The 20,410-nt window shown below is 35.2% G+C and overlaps 1 protein-coding gene and 1 long non-coding RNA gene across 3 annotated transcripts in view; one reads left to right on the top strand and one right to left on the bottom strand.

Moving 5' to 3' along the window:
• kank1a (KN motif and ankyrin repeat domains 1a) overlaps window positions 1–20,410 on the top strand; it is a 98,239-nt gene that overhangs the window by 12,983 nt on the left and 64,846 nt on the right. The window lies entirely within an intron of this gene.
• On the bottom strand, window positions 700–10,257 carry LOC147844350 (uncharacterized). Its single transcript, XR_015491699.1, has 3 exons — window positions 6,956–10,257; window positions 5,523–5,588; window positions 700–4,229 (listed from the first exon to the last, which is right to left on the bottom strand). It is a non-coding gene; the product is annotated as an uncharacterized LOC147844350 (long non-coding RNA).

Raw genomic sequence — 20,410 nt, forward strand, 5'->3', positions numbered from 1 at the left:
GATGGAGGTGTCTACCTCTGCCTGCCCGACTGCTTGAGTTACCCGTCAATGTCAGCGAGATCCTCTGCATACACACTACCTTTAGCTATCCATTGGTTACATGCTGCCAGGCTTGTATGAAAGGAATGAAACAATTTTAAGAAAGGATGATATTGAGGTTAAATCTGAAATATTAAAAAAGAAAGCGCACATTTGTGTATAATAATTGTTTTTTTCTTATTTTTTTTTTTCAAAACCTTATATTTTATTAACGATACATACAGTAATTTTTTAGTTAGCATTAGCATTCCTGTATTGATGTACAAGTGATGGAAATTGCTAATAAAATTCTTTCTTACTTTTATTCACCAAAAGTTTTTATGCTTACTTGAGGTGGTTGTAGACTTGTGTGGTAATAGGAGATGGAAATGCCTTTGCAGAATAAACACTGACTTGGCGAACATTACAACCAGGTCAATAATCTTAACACTGATGGGGCCTTGTTTTCTGTTGATTACTAGCTTACCAATACTACATTCAGTCACTCTAATTTACATTTAGGAATTTTTTTAGATGCTCTGGTTGGACTTTAAAAAAAAATTTCACTATTCTGTATTGATGGCACACATTATTATTATTTTTTTAAATAATACATTTAAACATTGAACTGAAAAATCATATTTAACTTTGAATATATATATTTTAAGTTTTTTATATTTTACATATTTGTCTAAGTAACTTTTTATTGTAATACAAATTAGTTTTTATCATGTAATATTTTTATGTATATCCATCTTGCCATGAAATGGCCATAAGTTGCTGATGTGGCAATAAATAATTCATAAATACATAAAATAATACACTTATAAAAGTCATTTCAAATTATTCTGTAGTGATTTTCTTTTTTTCATTTTGAAATTTCTATATTTTTCTTACAAAGAAAACTGGAATTGCTAAAAATCTGTATCTGCAAGTGCCTAACAATTGAATAAGAATTGGCCAAGAAAATTAAAATTGGTGTATCACTATTTTTTATTTTCTTGCAAATATTGATAATATATTATTCATGTCAGAATGGAACCCCAGCTGTTGACATGATGATATTTTTAAGGTTAAATGAAACACTGAGGCTCATGCCATATCACCAAAGAGAAATTATGTTAGGTTACTGAGTATAGTCTTGCTTAATATATGAAACCTTTTGAATTGGCACAAAACTGCTGAATGCACTTTCAGTAACAGTGCTCCAATAGCTTCAGAAGTTAAAGGGTGTACTTTTTGCCTCTTTTGTTGTTAGATCTATAATTGCTCCTTTTGATATTTGCAGTGGTGGAAGGAGTATGTACAAAAAAAGCACTTGAATAAAAGTACAGCTACACTAATCTCTAAACAATACTCCTGTTAAAGTACTCCTTTTCAATTTTACTTAAATCTAAGATACAAAACAAATGTACTTCAATTTTAATGTAACTAAATAGTGAAAGTAAAAAGTACTTTTTAAAGAAGTAATAAGTGCATTAGCAACTTAAATGGCATCGGCCATGGGCACTCAAGCTGAAAGAAACTTGTAGTTTAGACACATTTTGAACTAGTTTATAAATTTAGGTAAATCACTTTTTACAGACTCTTTAACTGGATCACCTGAATCAGCAATTTGTCATTTTGAGAACAGATTTAGTCAGAATTGTCCCAATTTTATTAAACGTAGCAGAAAAAGAAGCACAATATGGTGTTTTGAAATTGGTTTTATTAATGGAAAGTCTGTTTGTCTGTTTTTATTCTTATTTATTGTTTTAGACAGCCTTTTCCTGTATATTTAAGCGATATTGGGGCTTGGAGGTACTTGCTAGGTTTAAATTGGGCTCTGCTTTTTTTTAAGCTATGCTTTCTGTTTGCAGCTGTTAGCTACTTTCCTCTCTCCAAAAATAAGCCCCCTAGACATCCAGCTAACAAAACTTCATCAACTTCAGCAGGGGACACATTTAGCACCAAAATATTTAGTCGTCCTTGCATTCATGTTGTTCTGAATGTTGTTTTTACTCCAGCAGACTTCCTGGAAATGCTTGTTGTTAATTGCTAAACATTTAGCAACTGGCTTTATTTCTCTGTGATCTTATCTTAACCTGCTACCACAGGCTTTCTCCTTGAATTGAGCTCTTTATGTTCAGACATGTTACTAACAACTTTTGCTTCTGTTGATAACACATGTTAAATATTCTGAGGTGAAGATAGGCTAATAATGCCTTATCTGCATTGCTAACAGCATGATAACCTAATCTAAAATCTCTTTTTAGAGATTGTTTTAGTCCCCCATATCTACACATCCTTTTAATAAAACTGAATTCTGCTCAATTATGTTCCTCCTTAATATAAATCTGATTCAATCAGGGTGTGTGTGTGATTCTACGCGGAGCTGAAGCACAACCTGCTTCATAATGGTCCTCTCAGGTTTCTGTTTTCACTAATAGTGGCACGTTCACCTAGGTAACCAAATTTCCATCTGGATTCAACCTTCTAATGTGTCTTTTCATCCACCCTTCATGCTTCTGAGAGAAATCCAAACAAGTTCATGTTTACTGACTGAAAAATCACAACAGAGTTTTGTGCATTTGCTTGAGTGACACGGCAGGATTTCACCACCTGCTTTGTTTATTGAAATGAGCAGGCCACCTGCACACCAGCACTACCTTTTTAGCTGATTGATTTATTAGATGTGTTTTCAAAAGTGTGGTGTGCAAAGTGTTGAGTTTGAAATGGGACACAGTTTTTTTTTAGATAGATCATCAGATACTTCAGCTCAATAAAGTTGATTTTAAGTTGGAGTCCCAGCATGTCTTGAATTGTGACATTACATAGAAATGCATTTGCAAACGTGCATTGATGCAAATACATAGATTTGAATAGAGTTTAATATAAATGCATGGGTACATAGACACATCTTTATGTATTTATTGTAGAGATGTTTAATGACTAAAGACTTTCCTCCTGATATAACTTCCGTTCCCAACTGAGTAGCTGGGAAAATTGAAAAGGCCTTTTTTTTTAGGACAAGGAAAGCAAACCTCTCTGATAAAATGTCTAATTATTGTAAATCAGAAAGTTATGAAAAACTATTATACGATTTAATTACAGTTTCAATTTAATAGCAGATCGAAGTCAATTACTGTGCTTATACTATGGTTTTTACACCTGAAGTCATTGTTCATCTGTTTTATTTCAAATTGTTGGTCCAGTTTTGTCTATAAAACTGTGTGCATGGTTGAAGTCTCTTCAAGTTTTATAATATCCTTTTTTAGAGCTGGTAATAAAGGTTTGAGAGAGAGAGCGTATCATCTGTAGATGATAAAATGTAATTTCAGAGTCAGAAAAACTGCTTTTAGTATTTTGATAGTAATTCATTTGATCTAATCATTAGATGTGCTTGTTTGCTTGCCAGTGTTATTGTATGGTTTGGTTCTTTTGCTGTTGTATGCTTTAAATACCATTAAAATCAATGGACTCTTTTCACAAGAATAATCTTAAATCCTTGACTATTTTTAATATCTTGATTTTTAAAAAAAAGTGTATGAACATTTATGAGCATTAATTTATGTATTTTATTATCTTTGCCTCAAAGTACAAAAAACTAATTACCGCTTATGGAGGCATTTCTAATGCAGTGTCCAAGGGGCTAAGACTAAATTAGACATTATTCCTTCCTTTGGCTGTCGTCATCAGTCTTGAACAATATTTTCCTTAAAGTCTTGATACCAGGTGTCCGCGGGGTCCTATAAAGTATTAAAAGTTGATAAATTAAATATGAGAAAATGAAGGCCCTTAAAAGGGATTAAAAAGTCTTAATCACATGTTTATGAGGTCTTTAATTTTGCATTGCCTAAAGTGTTGAATCCAAAAAAGGATAAATATATTTGAAGACTTCAGATGCAAAAGCTGCTAATTGCTACTTCCGCCAAAAATGTGAAATGACATTGAGCAAACACCATCAACAAATAGATTTGCTTCTAATCATAAAAATCCCAGCGTCAGCGCATTCAGAAATCGCAGTTTGTTGGCAAAAGCGGCAAAAGGGGAAAATGGAAGTTTGCGTAATCTTAGTTGGAGTATGAAGAGTTTAAACTGTGGCTTAAATCTGTCGTTTAAACAACCGCCTAATTTATTTTTTTAAGCTTTGTTTCTTCCAAGCCCATCTGAGTTCTGTTGTGTGCTTGTGCTCCATTATGATTTATTTAACTACAACTGTTTATTAACAACTGTTTAAGTCAGGCGTGTCCAAACTACGGCCCGCGGGCCATCTGCGGCCCGCAATCAGTTTTGTGGCGGCCCGCGAGGCTTTTTATAAATATCAATAGAATCTGGCCCGCTATACAAAAATGAACGTTATTCAATAAATAACCACCGGGTGTCGCTATTACATGCATTCAACTAAGCAGCAGTTTTTGTTATGATCTATCTATCTATCTATCTATCTATCTATCTATCTATCTATCTATCTATCTATCTATCTATCTATCTATCTATCTATCTATCTATCTATCTATCTATCTATCTATCTATCTGTCTATCTGTCAGTCTGTCTGTCTGTCTGTCTGTCTGTCTACACACAGTTGAAGTCTGAATTATTAGCCCCTCTTTGATTTATTTCTTCTTTTTTAAATATTTCCCAAATGATGTTTAACAGAGCAAGGACATTTTTACAGTATGTCTGATAATAATTTTTTTCTTTTGAAGAAAGACTTTTGTTTTGTTTCGGCTAGAATAAAAAGCGGTTTAAAATTTTTTATGAACCATTTTAAGGTCAAAATTATTAGCCCCTTAAGTCTTCAGAACAAACTATTGTTATAAAATAACTTGCCTAATTAACTTAACTTGACTAGTTAACTTGATAAACCTAGTAAAGCCTGTAAATGTCACTTTAAGCTGTATAGAAGTGTCTTAAAAATATGTAGTCAAAATTATTTACTGTCATCATGGCAAAGATAAAATAAATCAGTTATTAGAAATGAGTTACTAAAACTAATACATATATATATATATATATATATATATATATATATATATATATATATATATATATATATATATATATATATACATATACATATACATATACATATACATACATATATATATATATACATATACATATATATATATATATATATATATATATATATATATATATATATATATATATATATATATATATATATATATATATACATATACATATACATATATATATATATATATATATATATATATATATACATATACATATACATATACATACATATACATATACATATACATATACATATACATATATATATATATATATATATATATATATATATACATATACATATACATATACATATATATATATATATATATATATATATATATATATATATATATATATATATATATATATATATATATATATACATATATACACGTGTCTGTGTGATGTATGTAAAATTTGGCCCGCGACAACGTTTGTTTTTTTTGCATCTGGCACTCGGCCCAAAAAGTTTGGACACCCCTGGTTTAAGTGAAAGGTTTGATACTGATTAGAACTTGAAGTGGCGATGAGGTCTTAAAATATTCTAAGGCCGTACTCACACTAGGTACAGTTGCCTCGAACCGGGCCAAAGCACGCTTGTCCCCCCTCCTGTCTCCCCTGACGGCCCGCGCTCACACCATATCGGGCCTCGGCACGCTTACGTCATCGCTGCTGCTCTTTTCAGTGAGAAGCGCTCTCTATGGCAAGCCTTTCTAGCATTTAAATCTTTGTTCTGACTCCATAAATATATTTAGAGATATCTCTAATTATATTTTGACTAGTCATAATTATAATTCCACTACTCAGAATGACAATAGAGATATCTGCAATGTACTAGTAAGAAATCAGATTGGAGTTATCTGCAAATATATTGTGACTAGTCATATTCCTCCATTGACTTCCATTGAAAAATATTTGCAGATATCTCTAAATGAGTTTTGACTAGTCACAATTGTAATTAGAGATATCTCTAACTGAGTTTTTACTAGTCATAATACATTTGGAGATATCTTTAATTCGTCATATTTAGAAATATTTAAAAATATATTTGAAGATATCTCTGATTAATTTACTAATAGTCGAATTACAGTTGTAGATATCTTGAATTGGATTTTTGATTAGTCAAAATTCATTTGGAGATATCTCTAATTACAATTGTGACTAATCAAAACTCATTTAGAGATATCTGCAAATATTTTTCATTGGAAGTCAATGGAGGAATATGACTAGTCAGTCATAATATATTTGCAGATATCTCCAATCTGACTAGTCGAATTATAATTTTGACTAGTCAAAATATAATTAGATATCTCTAGATATATTTATGGATAGTCAGAACAAGGTTTAAATGCTAAAACGGCTTGCCATACGCTCTCACCCAGTAGCACAGTGGAAATTTCTCTACTTATATTGTTTCAGTCGTTTGATATGCAGTGACTTGCAGTCAAATATTTCGCCAAACAGTTCTTAGGGATGCGGTGACACCCAGTCAGATATTTCTCTGAACAGATCTGCCATTTTTGGCGCTCATAAACAATCATAATGCTCTCGTGCTGCAGGAATGAGGAGGTCTGCTGAAGGCGCGCAGCTGTCATGCTGTGAGGAGTTTGCGTCTTTAATAAACTACGGCAGTTTGCGATCACTGAACAGTAAGAATGATTAATAAATCCATATGAAACAACCCCTTAAAAGTCACGTCTCGCTTTCAGTTTCGGGCTTTGGCGCGTTTTGCACTCACACACAAGCGTACCGCGCCAAAGCCCAAGTGATCCGCGCTCAGGCACACCTCTTCCAACCGGGCCAGGGCCGGCCAAGTGAACCGTGCTTGAGCCCGATTCAGCGCACTCACACTTTTCAAACGATCCGGGAAACGGGCCTGGGCACGGTACGGATGGCATAGTGTGAGTAGGCCCTAAGAAGGTCTTTAAAAAGTCTTAAAAAGGTATTGAAATTACCTTTAGGATTCCTGCTCTTACCCTGTGAAAACACCATTGTGGAGGTTTTTTTCTTTTTATTATTTTAGCAAATAGGATTGTAAAAAAAAAAAATGTTGTATTTTCCCATTCTCTGTGCTCCAGGTTTCCCCAACTATGACAACTTCCACTACTGAGATACCTGGAATTGTGTAAAGAGTCTATTGGCACAGTGATATAGAACTGCTGTATTTTTCCCCTAGAAATAACTACGCACATTAGAATGTTCATCAACCAGTGCCATTCATAATTCAACTCTCTCCTACTTTAACTTGACAGTAGTAGTTAAGGAATTAAACAATTAATGCTATTTTTTTAACAAACATCTCAGAGACATATCAGCTATATATCATATTATAGTTTTGACTGGGGAAAAATACAACAGTTGACGCTCTAGTGAAGCAAGCCCTTCCTTCTAATAGTGGAGCTAATCGTTGGTTACTATAGACTGAGGATTTTTCCACAGTAAAGGGGGACAGTATTTGCCACTTAATTGTTATGATCACTCTGGGGTCAGCAAACATACTTAATTCTCAGTGAATTCTTGCCTCACAGACATGAGAAATATCTTTACATAAAGCTTAAAATCTCACCTTTTAAACGAACTAACTTCACTTGAAAACAAATGTTCTCTGGTTGTGTTATCTGTTTGTAACATACACAAGAGTCTTTCCTGTCTGACCTAATTGTAAACAAAGAGATCACTCTCATTTTGGGAGGAGATTGCCGCCAGGTATAAGTTGAAAATGATCTCAGAAGAACAATGGGAACAGATGCAGCATTAGTCAGATAATTATATTGTTTAATATGTAGGTTATTGATTCTTATGGTAGTTGCATATTTTTATTGACAGGATGACATCTGATTGTGTCCTCCTGACACAGCATGAAGTAGGTTGGTGTTATGAACGTGATCCATAGTTTTGCACATTAGTTTAAAAACAAAATGTAAGGGACGGTTGTTGTTGTGAAAATGATTATAAGCTTGACAAAGAGCTTTGGGGAATTTGATGTTCCCCCATTCAAAGTGATAGGAGCTGCACTTCAAACATGGCCGCAGAGTGACTTGCCTTAAAGGGACTTTGGTAAATGTCTTCCAGGCGTCTTGTGGTGTGATGACTTGATTAAAAATTCCTTAATCTCAGGTCTTGGCATACAGTGCAGCTGTACAGTGACAGGTCTCTCCTCCAGAGGAAGATTAATACTATCTTGATCTGGCAAGGCCTCTAAGCAACTGAGAGCTGGTTGTGTTTAAAGGAATGCGCTAGCTTTGAATACATTATTTCAAAGTATTTGTTAATTTTAGTTAGTTTAGTTCTTCCCTTCAAATCTTCATCTTTTTAAAATAAACCTGATAAATTTTAAACCTCAATAAAACTGTCTTAAGCATCAGGATTTAAGAATCTTGCACCTTATCCTTATTTATTTCTTAACACCCTTTATTCCACTGTTTACTAATGCCAGATTATGTGCAAGTCCATTTTACTGCTCCTCTAAAACCCAAACATGACGTGCTTGTGTGGCTACGTGACAGAACCCCTGTTGAGGGCTCTATTTACAATCTGCTCTGCTAGAGTAGGGTCCCCGGAGTCAGCTATGTGGTCGATAGACAATGCTTTTCCTAATTTGATCAGTGCTCATTGATTCGTAAAGCCATACTCGCAATTACTGAGCTCATTCCCAGGCATTCCTCTGGTGTTAAGGTCATGCGCTGAGCACAGCTCTGGAGGATCTGCCCTCTTAGGGTGGCATGTCTGAGAGACCTGAGCAGCTTGGAGATCAGAAAGAGCATCTGATCCCTTTCACAATGCCCACTGTGCCTACAGGGTGCTAATGCAGATTCTTAAAATCTTATGGACAAATAAACAGACATGGGAAGAACTTTGTCTCATGGAGGCATCTCTGATGACATAGAGTAACATGTTTTGATGCTAAAAGTGTGATCATTTTTATATTTGCTCTTTGACATTTCACAAGCCAAATCAAGTCATGCCAATAGGAATCAGCGCAGTCGCGAGGCTTGGATCATGGTCAAAGAAAGGTTTGCAGATTTTGCTTGTGTTAAAGCTGCTCGCTCAAATTTGCTGTAGTGATCAACAGAAAGATACTTGATGTAATTGTGACTTGTGTATGTACATAATCTGCCCTAAAATGTTTGCATCCTAAAATGGATAGTTCCAATCCAGGCTCATTCCGATTACCCCATATACACTTCTGGAAAGAGCAAAATGTGCTCTAGGAGCTACTTTTTTTTTTATATTTATTTATTTTTTTTGTGAATTTTTGCAAAAAAAAGTGGAGACTTTTTCAGATCTCTAGATCTCAAGAGTGCCATCAACACCTGCTGTTCTTGCATAAATTTCGACTGACTGACTGACCAACCTACCGATTACCCTCCACCTTCCCCAGACCAACCAATAGTGTTTTCAAAAGCAGCTGTTTTTTTACCCTGGTTTCAGATTTTAGCAGATTCTCATCGTTTATTACTTTTATTTTATTTATTTTATTTTTTGCATTCTGTTTTGTCTTACCTGCTTTTTGGAATTGCTCTTCACTGAACTCAAACCTTGTCATCGCGGTCAACTCCTCTTTGCGTCTCACGTCCACTGACATGCATGTCGAGCTACAAGACAAACTGGTAACAGCGGAAAAAGCCGTCCACACATCGGTAAGTTGTCAGCTGGTAAGCACGAAAGAAACGCCATAATACCAACCCGTAGTGTTCCTTTTAAAAACGAAATGCAGCCAAATGTAGCTCTGGCTACATAATTTGTGATCTCCAGTAACATATATAGGGTTACGTTTTCTGAATGAGCCTTGCATAATTCAGCTGAAACTTGAGTTCGTTCCCCCTTCTTCTGTTGGACGCACAATTTAGATTTTGAAGTAGATAATTTGATTTATTTTTATTCGTTTAAAGAAAAGAAAATCTGCTTAAGTCATTAAGCAACACTGAAGACTTCATGCGTATTTATACAACCTACTGCTTCATTAGGAATGAATTCATATGAATGTTAGATGATATGGATATAAGGACCAATACTAATGCAGCATTGATTTATATTTAAATAATACATGATATAAGAGTTTGTATGTACTTTGTGCATTCTGGAGACATTACTGGAGATTTGTTTTTCAACACATTAAAATAAATGTATAAAATCATTTTGATTTAATTTTAATTTAATGGAAAAAAAGATTAACCGTTTTTCACTTTTTAATTTTCAATTTGTAGTTTCACAAATAACAAAATAAAACAAAGAATCCATTGATAAGTGTTAAGTAATACTTTAATTGAAACCTAAAATTTGAAAATAAATTAACAAAATGTTTTAAAGCTATATTTTTATCTATAATATACATTTATTCATGGCAGCGCAGTGGGTAGCCTTACAGCAAGAATGTTCGAGCCCTGGCTATGTCAGTTGGCATCTCTTTGTGGAGCTTGCATGTTTTCCCCATGTTGGCGTGGGTTTCCCCCACAAGTCCAAAGACATGCGCTATAGGTGAAGTAGTGTGTAAATGAGTGTATGGGTATTTCCCAGTGATGGGTTGCAGCTGGAAGGCCATCTGCTGCTTAAAACATATGCTGGATAAGTTGGTGGTTCATTCCGCTGTGGCGACCCCTAATGAATAGTGGGACTAAGCCGAAAATAAAATAAATGAATGATATTTACAATTTAGGATGTACAGCAATACTGTCTGCATCCAAGTTGCAAGTTTGTAAGTTTCACCAAAATCTGATTCACATTCATCCTTATAATTTAAGGGCTCATCATGTCATATTGTAATTTTCTCATGCGCTCCTGCAATTCTCAGCACTCATGTAATTACAGGGATGGTTTGGATGCGTGACTCCCTCCTGCTTTGATGTGAGCGTACAGTGACCTGCCGGGTCACAATGCCACTGTCTGTTCTCCTCCAGAGCTCACTTATCACAGCTCTCAACTTCCTGCTGAGAGCAGAGCTGTGCTGATCTCCACACAATAAACTACATTATCTGCAGGAGTGCCGCTAGTATTGTCCTAACCTCATGACCCTTTGACCCATCACATTAAAAACAAAAACACAACTTTCCAAGATGGGGGGAAAGGTCCCAAAGAGTGCAAACGCTGTAGTTCAGTGTTTTTCAATCAGTGAGCCATGACGGGAATTGCAGGGGGTTGCCAGTTGTTATTACTAGGAAATAGGATAGTTAGTGTGTTTATATTCGTAAAAATATCTAATCATAGTTGGATGTATAATTAAATAACGGTAAATAAATAATAAATTGTTAATATGCATTCACTAATTAATTTTACCAAATAGTTTAATGTCCTGCTAATTTAAAACATTTAAAAATAAATTTCATGTTCTACTTGAAACTATATGTTTTATGTGAGGGGGTGAAGAGTCTCGGGGGAATATGAAGGGGTATATAGAGGTTTTAAAGATCTGTGAAAATGAAAACTCATTGTTTTGTGTTTGAAGTTTATCTTTTAATACAAGTGAAGTGTGTATGAATGTGAGATACTTACCTGAATGATTTATGTTTTAATGTTTTATATTCAAACTAATTCAGCCTGGGCGGATAGGGTTGGGCATTCATTCATTCATTCATTCTTTTTTTGGCTTAGTCCCTTTATTAATCTGGGGTTGCCATAGCGGAATGAACCGCCAACTTATTCAGCATATGTTTTACGCAGCGGATGCCCTTCCAGCTGCAACCCATCACTGGGAAACATCTATACATGCTTATTCACACTCAAAATCTATGTTAATCATCAAATGTGATCAAGAGTGGGTTTCACATGTTTAAAATGTTTTAAAACATTGCATGTGTGTAATGAATTACAGCGATTTACTTCAGCTTTACCACATCAGCACAGTCGTTTGTCAGAACAACTATAAAAGACGCTTCAATCCTGGTTTGTGGACCTTAAATCAGGTTTATTTTTTACATTAACATAACAGATATCCATACAGCAGTGGAGATTAAGCTGAATCCTGTCACATTTGCGTGCAAAAAGAGTGCAAAGCTAAACGCGCTCTGTCTGTCTGTGTGTGTGTCGGTCTCTCATCGATGCATCTCCACAACAAATACTCATTGGTAAAGTTCTCACTGTAGTATTTCTCACAAACGCTACATGAGATCTTCCTTTAAGTATGTCTGTTGTCTGACGCAGCCAAGGGAGGAAATTAAGGCACACAGAAAGGCACGTAGAAACAGTAGTCGGGGAGGACTAGCCTTAAAGGCGCAGAACTACAAAACAACCCCCTGGTGGAAAAATGAATGAAGTAGAATCTTGTAAAAGGTATAATGAAAAATCTGGTGGGCGATTTGAGCTGAAACTTTGCATACACATTCTGGAGACGCAAAACACTTATATTAATTCTGAAAAAAGTGGTAACCTAGGTGCCTTTTAATCATTCATTAATTAATTTTCCTCCATTAAGGTCTTTAGTGTTCGTTTTACCCATAACCAAATCATCAATAAATAAAAATAAGTTTCACACAAATAACCACCTATCAATCAATTTTTCCGCATGACTGTTGCATGAATAGGCAGAGTGATCTGTGTCAATATAATGGCGTTAACAAGCTTGGTTGGTAAAAAAGGTGCAAGACCAAGAGGAACCAACCAACAGTAACTGATGTTTTCACTAAATTACCTAGTACATGCGTAAAAGCGAAGGATTGAAGCATTGTACTGACGCTGTGACATGTTACCTGATAAATTCAAAACACCAAAGAATCGTTAGATAGAGACTAGATGAATTAAAAACCATGTTTAACAACTATAGTGAGACGCGATCCAGCGGTACATCCTTGATAAACTGTCCGACGTGCACTGCTCTCTGGGGTTTTGCACTCAAAGCACCCGCCGACTGCTCAGATGCGCATGTAGTGTGTGTGTGGTCATGTGATGTGCGTTGATGGTATAGTGTGGAAGAAAGGGCTTTTCAGAAATGCTAGGTGAAACGCCAGTGTGGAGGCAGATCGTTTTTGTTCTAAAATGCCATTTTAAAACAGACGTATTAGTGTAAAAGAGTCAAGTGTAAAAAGTGTATGTTTTTTCGCAAGCAGGTTGCTCCTGAGATGGATGCGGGGCCAAGGATCGCAATGCCGGCTCGGCATCGTGTTGTCTATCAGCTATCGGCGATAGAAGTTAGCATCGTCTGTTGACCCAACCCTTTGGGTGGAGTCTTGCTGCTATAAAGGAGTAGCTCGACCTTAGTTTTGGATGGGAGTCATAGGAGTTCGGAGTGAGAGTAGTGGCGCAATAGTTGGTTGAAGTATTGAGAGTCTGGATAGCGAATTTTGTGTACATGTTTATTTTGTTACTTTATTGTCTTTATTTCTTGTTTTGATGTTTGTTTATTTTGTATATATTTTACTACTTTTTTCTTTAGTTAAAAGTTTTTGGATTGGACACTTTTTACTGCAAATAAATGTACCTTTGCACCATAGTGCTACTAGGCATGGGGTGGTATAAGATTCTGACGGTATTATAACCTTGGATAAAATATCACTGTATTGTGGTTACTGCTCTAAAATAAGTTCTTTTTAAATGTCTGGGTAAAAAAACTTAAACTTTTTCTCTTTTGTACACAATATATTTTATTTTGAGAGACATATAAAATATTTTGGAACAGTAAACATGTCAGGCTAAATGAATTATTGACTTATTGACTTCATTAGTTTCAAAAACAGATTTTTTTTTTCACAATTTAAAACCACAACTTTAGATATCTTTTCTACTGGAGATGCTTTTGTCCTAAAAAACTAAAAACAAAAAAAACAAAAACAAAAAAAACAAACGTTCTATAAAAAGTCTTACTCGTACATTTGGAACAGTATAAATAGCAGTTAACTTTTGATGGTTTTAAAACCTTGACTTTTCCAAACCGTGGTATACCTTGAAAAAGTTATTGTCCCATGCCAAAGTGCTTTGTCAGGTGAGCCATCTTTTTGTTTTCTTGCTTCACACATTACCCATAAGAGCGCCTCTGTGTGACACAAGCATTTGTTGCATAGGTTGTTTGTTCAAATCTGACCAATTAGATTGGACCTTTACTGTCTTATCCCCACCTCTCCATTTGGTGCTGTTAGGTGAACCAAAAGCTGAAAATAAACACAAAAATCTGGAGCGAGAGGAAAATGAAAGCCAATAAGAATAAGAAAGTTCACAGAGGTCAGTCGTTTGTAGTGTTTTATAATCTAAATGTCTTTTTCATTTATACATTTTATTTTCGGCTTAGTTCCTTTATTAATCTGGGCTTACCACAGCGGAATGAACCGCCAACTTATCCAGCATATATTTTACATAGCTAATGCCCTTCCAGCCACAACTGAACATTGGGAAACACCCTTACACTCTTGCATTCACACACATACACTACGGACAATTTAGTTTATTCAATTCGCATGTCTTTGGACTGTGGGGGAAACCAGAGCACTTGGAGGAAACCCACGCAAACACGGGAGAACATGCAAACTCCGCACAGAAATGTGAATTGACCCAGCCGGGGCTCGAACCAATGACCTTCTTGCTGTGATCATGCTATCCACTGCACCTATGTGATGCCCTAAATGTCTTTTTGTTAGATTTTATTAGCTCAGAAAGATGCACCTATTACCAGTTTGTGTTTTAATTTGGAGTTTATTGTAGTCGGTCATATCATAAGAAACGTCATTATCACAACAACATTTCATATTGCATATTTTCCCAGTATCCTGAAGCCCTAATCATTATTATATTATCTCCTGGACCTGCATACAGATACTTCCACTTTAGTTTTGTTTGTTTTGTATGTGTTTTCTTCAGCAAATATGATGTGTTTGTGAGTGTATTTATTCCTCATCAGCTGCTGATTGAGTACATTCTGAAACATCTGAAAAGGCTAGTCTTCTGTCAGCACTGCTCAGCACTAATAACATGTCTGAACATCAGCTACATTAAACAGGCATCATCATGTTCATCTGCAGCTTTAGCTAAAGGGGTCTGTAACATTCTTATATGGCAGATATCGGTAGCAGCTGCTGTTTTGTCTGCGTTTGTTTATACATTCCTTTTTCTTGTTTTCTATTATTATTATTCTTTACTTGTCACAGGATCAGTTGACATAATTTAAAGCTGTGTTTACACCTGGAATTAAAGGAATAGTTCAACCAAAAATTTAAATGTATGGTTCATTAACAACCTTCACTTACCCTCAGGCCATCAAAGATGTGGGTGTCATTTTTTTAGTAGAACATTAAAGACAATTTTTTAACTTGGTGATCCTAATGAATTAGTGAATTGTCCCTTTAAGATGAATTTTATCAATGTGTTGACAACTGTACAATTATAAACATAGACGTGAATGGGGTCTGAAACATTTTGAGATTTCAGCACTTGAACTTGAACTACTCAAAGTTCAAACACTTTTGTGGTCAAATGGATTCAAACATCCAGAATTTAAAATTACAGGATTTGTAGTTGAAGTGCGCTGGCCAGACAGGATTTAATGCCATCTGAAAAATCCTAATATTCAGTCTGGAAGTTAATCAAAATGGATTATTCTGTTGTGTCTTAGTCTGATTATGGACTATAATTTTCTAATTAAAATAGAAATAGTATTTGCCTACATTTTTTAGATTTTTAAGAATGACAAAAGGCTTATTTTGTTTAATTACAAAGTCAGTTTGTGCTCAACCTCTTAAATATGTCTTATAGGACCTAAAAAACAAAGACAAAACCTGGTTATTAATTATGTTTTTTGGTAATCAAAATACTCCCTTCAGTACAAGCAAAAAGATTTATTTGCAGAATATGATGATCTTTTTAAGAGACACGACACCTCGGTAAAAGTCTGGTAAATCCGGTGAAAGGTTATTTATCTGTTCTTCTTTAAGTATTTCAGTTGAAATATTTTTTGTTATTGTAAACACATATAATAAAATCATTTTTAGACCCAACTATTTAGGTTATGGTTAGGCTAATAAAATACAAAAGACAAGGGAATCAGGATGTTAAAATAAACATTAAAAAAACCTCCCCTTTTAATGATCACTTATAACTTCACTGAGCAATAGTCATGGCGCAGGAGAAGTCCGCCATACCCTATAAAAACACTTTATGGGTGTCACAGATTAAAGTCAAGAGGGGTTTGGGGCATACCTGTCAACATTGGGATGTGAAAATAAGGCATATGCCCACCATAATAAGGGATTCCCCGACCCCCTTTAAAAATTTCCCAAATTACTAAATATGCTCATTTGGAGCTGTTTCTTGTAAATAAAAAGTTAAATGGTCAGTATTATGTTTTATTATTATTATTTACAAAAGAAAAAAATAGATAGTATACATTAGCAGAAAATAAATTAGCAAACAGTTCAGCTTATTAAAATTAAAAGCTGTTATAATGAAATAGTATCAAATCTCATTAGCCGTTTCTTCACTGTGTAACTTACACATTCTGATTAAAGAGCAACGAATAATTGATTTATTTAGATTTTTTTTTTCGTTTGATTGCATTATATAACAGGTTTAACTTTAAAAATGCACACATCTAACATTAAAATGAAAGCATTCGACTGCTTTCCTAAAAGTTTATGCTCATTTAGGACAAAAATACCTGTGTTTGGAAAAAAAAAAACCCACCAAGATTAACATCTTTAGATATTAATATTATTGGTCCCACTTTATATGAAGTGGCCTTAACTAATATGTACTTACACAGGAATTAATAGTTTGTTACAATGTACTTATTGTGTAAATACTTGCATTTACTTTGTACTTATGCTTGATTAAATTCATGTATGTATTTACATCTGTAGATAACTTTTGTAATTTAAATTTGTAAATACACTGTTGACCATCCCTTACACCTTAACCCACCCTTAAACCTACCCATGCCACCAAACCTGTCCATAACCCAACCTCTATCCCAATTCAAAAGCACAAGTGTTCTCAAATACATTATAAACACAGTAAGTACATTGTATTTATTTTTTGATGTAAGTACATAGTAGTTAAGGACACTTAATATAAAGTGGGGCCATATTATTAATTATGTGTATATGCCTGTTTAAATACGCACCCAAAACCCAGACTTTTACTCTGCTTTAAATAACGCATACAGAATCCATTTGGGAAACAGCATCTATTTATCACTTTGGAACATGTCAGCTCACAGTCATGCAGCGCTATGACTGTTTTGAGGATTACATATGAAGCGGAGACGCCACTTGTAATGAAAAGGAAGAGAATCTCGCTGTTTTTATGTTTGTTTCAAAGTGTTTTCATGTCTAAACAAAGCGAAAGCACAGAACAGACTTTCATTTAAGATCAATGGGCGCCCCCTGGTGGTTCGGCGGTATGGTTTGAATATAGGGAGTGAAATATGGGAAAATTCCTTTACGGGATCATAGCGGGATAGAACTGTAAAATATGGGAGAATCCCGGAAAAAACAGGAGAGTTGACAGGTATGGTTTGGGGGTGTGTGGGGGGTTTCGTGGATGAAAGTGAAGCGGGAGGGTAGGTGGGGGTATCACGGACGAAAGTGATTAGCGTGGTGGGATGTTCTGGTGAGCCCCTACAGTATCTCTGGAAGCCCCAAAACAGCATGGGCCCTTAGAATAGTTCTAATTTCCCCACCTAGTGCCACCCCTGTGGCATAGCAGTGTCCATCTTGTTTTTGTGTTGAGAAAATGCAGCGCATGTAAAAAAAAAATGTGTTTGTGTTGTGAAGATTTACAGCATGTGTGCTGTCAAACAGATAAAAAATCTTTTCTTAAATTACTGGCAGTTTCTGAAAATTGGTGTGTTTTCTTAAATTGCTGCATGCTAAGCTCTTTTGGTCACTGTAGTTAAATGATTGGGGTCTGTCATATTTTTGGTTTCGAAAAAAGTATATGTGCTGCTTATTTTTTTCGCCCTGATTTCACAATGCTCTATTTTAAGATCAGTCTGGGAGGGTCTTTTTTTACCTCCTTTTTTCTTCCTCTGAAATGTGTGATGTTTGTGTATGGTCGGAGGGTTCTGGTTTTGCTGCATGTTACAGTGTTGTAAGAAATAAAGGCTCATCATCGTCATCATCAATATTTTTGTTGAAACAAACATTTTTGTGAGTGGATTGTTCAAAAGAACTGTTTTAATTAATTGATCAGTTAATCAATTGATTAATTGATTATCATTTCATTATTTAAAATTAAAAAGTTTTAACTTAAAGACTATCAAATTCTCATTAAAGGTTCAGGACACCCTGGAGAACTTTTTTTTTTATATTAACAGATTTGTGTGTGTTGAGCATCAGTTAAGACAATGTTAGCACCTGTCAGCTTTAATTGTGGGGAAAACTGGATAATTTTGAGCTTTTGTCAGCTAATTTCAGCTTCCGGGTTTAAAAAAATTTTTGGGGCAGGATCAAAATCGGCGACGTAGCGCAGTACTGCAAGTGCAATGATGACGCGTCGGTTTCTCATTATTATTCATAGCAGAGTTTTCTTATCCTATGAGAAGAGCCGACTGCTTAATTATTCATGAGAGCACGTGCTTTCCGAAGGCAGACCTGCCAGTTTCAAGCAAGCTGTGAGTGAGACACAGACCAACGGCACGTAGCCGTTCATGAAGGCTCGTATGTGTTTGTTTCCATGATCCACTGGGTTTGTTGCATGTTTTTTCCCCGCGATCCTGTCAGGGCCGATCATACAGCAAAGCTGTGTGTGTGCTGCTAGCATTTTTGTCAGGAGAGCAGCACGAGAATTAGAGAATGGCGGACGTTGACTTTTATCAGGAGTTCGTTCACATTCAGACACATCGCCGTGCTGCTGTGTTTGCCTAAATCCTCTATATTACCAGCAGGGCTAATGGTTAAAATTTGACAGGTCAGAAGACCTGCTGCACTGAGTCTGCATTCAAGATCTATAATTTAGACACGGGGATTGAGGGAGAATCCTTATAGTGTTTACATGAACACACTTATCTTTATAATGATATAAATTGTGGTTATGTGTATATGAAATTACGAATAACAAATGTTGCAGGGCATTAAATTACTGTTTATTTCTTTGCATTTTAACTTTGTGAACTATAAACTCATGCGTCTCACGGTTTGTGTCTCAGTTTGTGAGCTAACTGACAACAACAGTTGTTCGCTCCCCTTCTCCCCTGCTGGCCACGCCCACTCCTGCCCGATGCTCGCGGAGCTCCACGCCCATTAATCATGCATTTTTTGAAAAAATTCTGAAGTAGACTTTAACCGAAATTGGGGGGTGTCATGGCCCTTTAATTCACATTACTATATGTTTAATGCATCTTTCATGAATCGAAAAATGTTTCTTTTAAATAAATAAATTAAAATCCTTACATTTTTTTAACCAAAAAAATAGATATAGTGTAAATAAGCAAAAATAGATGCCAAAGTGAAGGTGCATGTTGTTTTCAAACAGGTTTTTATGGGAAATTAAGTCAAAGCCCCATCTAAGTATTCATGCAGCCGCTCTCGCTATTGTTCAGTTTCTCTACAGGAAGCAATTAAAATTTCTACTGCCAGATTGTGTCTACTGCATTCGTTCTAGTCATGAGAGGTTTTGCAGAGCACGCTTTAGTGCTTCGACAGTCCGACAGATCCCATGGGGGAATGGGTCAGGGGGGAAACTCTGTGTGTGAGTGTGTTGGATGGCAGTTGTAGAAGAGGGGGTATTCCTCTAACTGGCTGCTTCTTCTAGTGTTTAACCCAGATGGTGTCCTCCAGTTTCTCTTCATCATCGGTGTGGTGAGACAAATCACTTCAGTGTGCTAACAACACTATCTACTTCTCTCCCACACTTGCTGCCAGTGAACCACGAAAATTAGGACAACAAATAGATATGCACTAGGCATCTCTCCTGTCATGGTTTCTGTAGGTCACAAAAAGGATAAATTTGCTCATCTACAATTAAAGGCCCTAAATGTCTTCTTTTAGTCATGAAATCAAATTTAGAGTTTAGTCACGGTATTCAATGAGGCATGCAATTGTAAATAAAATAAATGGAAATACATTAAATATTTGCAAAGTGAAAAAATAAAGTCATTATTTGTGAAACTGAACAATATGTAATACTTAAAACAAGCACACACTCTTGTCAGTGCAGTGTTAGTTTTACTCTTCTGACTTAAGTTGATTTTCTAATCACAGTGCAGGTACTTCACAGAATATGAGCAATTAAAAAAAAAATATTTAAGTCTCTTGATTAGAAAATTCTAAAAATAAAAAATTATGCAAGTCACAACATACACTACCGGTCAGTTTGGGGTCAGTTTTTTATTTATCTTTTTTTATGTTAAGGAATTGTGCAGAACCCAGCTTTTTTACAGTATTTTTTACACATTTTTGTTGTTCTAACATTTTATTTATTTTTTACATGGTTCAATTGTCAGAATCTTAG

Source organism: Danio rerio, chromosome 5 (assembly GCF_052040795.2).
Source record: "Danio rerio strain M-AB ecotype USA chromosome 5, GRCz13ab, whole genome shotgun sequence".
NCBI lineage: Eukaryota > Metazoa > Chordata > Actinopteri > Cypriniformes > Danionidae > Danio > Danio rerio.